At 40.8% G+C, this 3750-nt stretch overlaps 1 pseudogene; it reads left to right on the forward strand.

The window, feature by feature from the left end:
• LOC141408125 (uncharacterized) lies at positions 1-1459 on the forward strand (annotated as a pseudogene).
• The last annotated feature ends 2291 nt before the right edge of the window (positions 1460-3750 follow it).

Consider the following 3750-nt stretch of genomic DNA (forward strand, 5'->3'; position numbering starts at 1 on the left):
CAGAAATCATATGGCACAGAGACTGTGTGAAAGCAAAGAAGGTAGTCAGTATGATGGACAAGTTGTCAGCCAAATTCCAAATCTTGATCTGAATGAGAACATTTCTACTGGATGAAAGCAATGTGAATGTAGTATTTGTGGAAAAGTCTTTGTACGTCATTCCCTCCTTAATAGGCACATCCTAGCTCACTCAGGATACAAACCATATGGGGAGAAGCAATATAAATGTGAACAGTGTGGGAAATTCTTCGCTTCTGTTCCAGGTGTTAGAAGACACATGATAATGTACAGTGGAAATCCAGCTTATAAATGTGCGATATGTGGGAAAGCTTTTCATTTTCTCAATTCAGTCGAAAGACATCAGAGAACTCACACAGGAGAAAAACCCTATAAATGTAAACAATGTGGTAAAGCGTTCACTGTTTCTGGTTCTTGTCTAATACATGAATGAACTCACACTGGAGAGAAACCCTACGAATGTAAGGAATGTGGGAAAACATTCAGATTTTCTTGTTCTTTTAAGATGCATGAAAGGACTCACACTGGAGAAACACCCCATAAATGTACCAAATGTGATAAAGCCTTCAGCTGTTCCACTTCCCTTCATTACCATGGAAGCATTCATACTGGAGAGAGACCCTAGGAATGTAAACAATGTGGCAAAGCCTTTAGTCGATTGAGTTCCCTTTGTAACCATAGAAGTACTCATACTGGAGAGAAAGCCTATGAATGTAAACAGTGTGACCAAGCCTTCAGTCGCCTCAGTTCCCTTCACCTCCAGGAAAGAATTCATACTGGAGAAAAACCCTATGAATGTAAGAGGTGCGGTAAAGCCTACACTCGTTTCAGTCACCATACTCGCCATGAAAGGAGTCATGATATAGAGGCTGCGTGTAGTGACTCAGCCTATAATCCCAGCAATTTGGGAAGCTAAGGTGTGTGTATTGCTGGAGCCCAGAAGTTCATAACTAGCCTGGATTAAAACAATGTGAAACAACCTGGGCAACATGGTGAAACCCTGTCTCTACAAAAACTAAAATAATGCCGGGCACGGCGGCTCACTCCAGGTACTCAGGAGGCTGAGGCAGAAGAATGGCGTGAATCCAGGAGGCGGAGCTTGCAGTGAGCCGAGATTGCACCACTGCACTCCAGCCTGGGCAACAGAGCGAGACTCCATCTCGAAAGAAAGAAAGAAAGAAAGAAAGAAAGAAAGAAAGAAAGAAAGAAAGAAAGAAAGAAAGAAAGAAAGAAAGAAAGAAAATAATTAGCTGGGCATGGTGGCACATTTCAGTTGTCTTAGTTCTTTTTCAAGGACATAAAAAGCCACGGGGGGTTTGGGGGAAATCCTGTGCATGCCGATCACGGGGTCAGGAGATCGAGACCATCCTGGCCAACATGGTGAAACCTCGTCTCTGCTAAAAATACAAAAATTAGCTAGGTGTGGTAGCATATGCTTACAATCCCAGCTACTCAGGAGACTGAGGCAGGAGAATCACTTGAACCCAGGAGGCGGAGGTTACAGTGAGCCGAGATTGTGCCATGGCACTCCAGCCTGGTGACAGAGTGAGACTCCATCTCAAAAATAAATAAATAAATAAATAAATAAATAAATAAAGCCCCTTGAATGTAAGAAATGTGGTAAAACATTTACTCTTTCCCATTCCCTCAAAAACATGAAAGAGCTCACACTGCAGAGAAACCTTAAGAATGTAGGAAATGTGGTCAAGCCTTCAGATTTTCCTGTTTTTGAAGATTTGGGAGGACTCAGAGTGGAGAAAAGCCTTTTTAAATTTTAAAAATTTTAAAAATTTAAATTTGTGGTAAGGCCTTCAGTTGTGTTAGTTCCATTTGAAGACATCAGCTCATTCCTGAGAAAAACCCTATGAATGTCCCGAATGTGGGAATGTTTCATTTCCCTCATACCCACTGAAGGACATATGAAAATGCACACTGTAACTGGCTGGACCTTGTAAATACTAGAACGTATACAGGATTAAAACTCTAATAGTTTAGAAACTGCAAGAATATTTTCAGTTTTCAGATTTACTTGAAAAGTCATGTGAAAACTCCCACTGGAAAGAAGTTCTATAAGTGAAGCTTTTCTAATTTGGAAAGCCTGATGCAAATTAATTATCGTGCAGTGCTTGAAAAAAATGTATGAAATTTAACACAAGTGTATTGTTTTTATCAGTGGCTCATTCTTAAAGAGTCTTGAGTACGCATTTCACCTTGTTTTGCAGAGAAACCTTGAGGTGAGAGTTCTGTCAATGCTCTTTAAGCAGTAGTACTTGAATTTCAGAGATAATGATATTTTCTTAAGTTTGTTGGTAGAATGTTTGTCTCTTCATTTGATAATGTGCTGGATTCATGGTTGAATTTTGATGTTTTTCTAATATGTAAATAATTTTTTTTTTTTTTTTTGAGATGGAGTCTCACTCTGTTGCCCAGGCTGAAGTGTGGTGGTGTGATCTTGGCTCACTACAACCTCCGCCTCCTGGGTTTAAGCGATTCTCCTGCCTCAGCCTCCTGAGTAGCTGGGACTACAGGTGTCCACCACTACGTCCAGCTAATTCTTTGTATTTTTAGTAGAGACAGGGTTTCGCCATGTTGGCTATGCTGGTCTTGAACTCCTGACCTCATGATTTGCCCGCCTTGGCCTCCCAAAGTGTTGGGATTGCACCCAAAGTGCTGCCACCGCACCCGACCAGATAAGTTTCATTTGTATGTATTGTCCTCTGATTAATGGACCAGTGAACAATGATTGTGAATTGTTAGGATTGTCTTACTAGCCTCATTTGGCAAATTTTGGTTATCCCTTGTCCATTACACATATTCCACCATTTTTTATTAAAGGAAAAACTACTCTTGATGTAAAGATGTTTATTTTTTGGTAATAATGAGTTGGTATTAATTCCTAAGTACATAAACTTTACCATAGAGTATCATCTCGTGAGTTCTTTGCATCTGTTGCCCTTTATTCTTTATTATTTCTGTCGTTATTTGGATCGTTCACTTTGAATGAAGGAGAGAGAATTGTAATAGGACAATATGTTGCAACCAATCAGAGGGAAGAAACATTCAGTCTCTCAGTCACATATGATAGTGTTGGGCTTTTCATCAATGCCTTTGGTATTGTAGTAGATAGTATTACACCATTATGGTATTATAATTTATATACTGTATTTTATAGTATTACAGTCTTACCAGTCAGTGTCACATGATTCAGTTCCCTACCAGTCAACAGACAAGCCAATCACATCCTCCTGTAGGAACAAAGGAGCATGCTCGGCCGGGTGCGGTGGCTCACGCCTGTAATCCCAGCACTTTGAGGGGCTGAGGCGGGCGGATCAGGAGGTCAGGAGTTTGCGACCAGCCTGACCAACATGGTGAAATCCCATCTCTACTAAAACTACAAAAATTAGTCGGGCGTGGTGGCATGTGCCTGTCCTCCCCGCTACTCAAGAGGCTGAGGCAGGAGAATCTCTTGAACCCAGGAGGCAGAGGTTGCAGTGAGCTGAGATTGTACCTTTACACTCTGGCCTGGGTGACAGAATGAGATTGTCTAAAAAAAAAAAAAGAAACCATTACAATGAACACATTTTTGCCTATGAGAAATAAACTTGTTTATTCCATGTTTTCAGGGTTCAATGAACTCTTGGAAAGCATTTTCTGCATCCTGCTGGTTGTGTAAGTGTTTTCCCTGCAAAAAGTTGTCAAGATGCTTAAAGAAGTGGTAGTTGGTTGGCGAGA

Source organism: Macaca fascicularis, chromosome 11, assembly GCF_037993035.2.
Source record: "Macaca fascicularis isolate 582-1 chromosome 11, T2T-MFA8v1.1".
Taxonomy (NCBI): domain Eukaryota; kingdom Metazoa; phylum Chordata; class Mammalia; order Primates; family Cercopithecidae; genus Macaca; species Macaca fascicularis.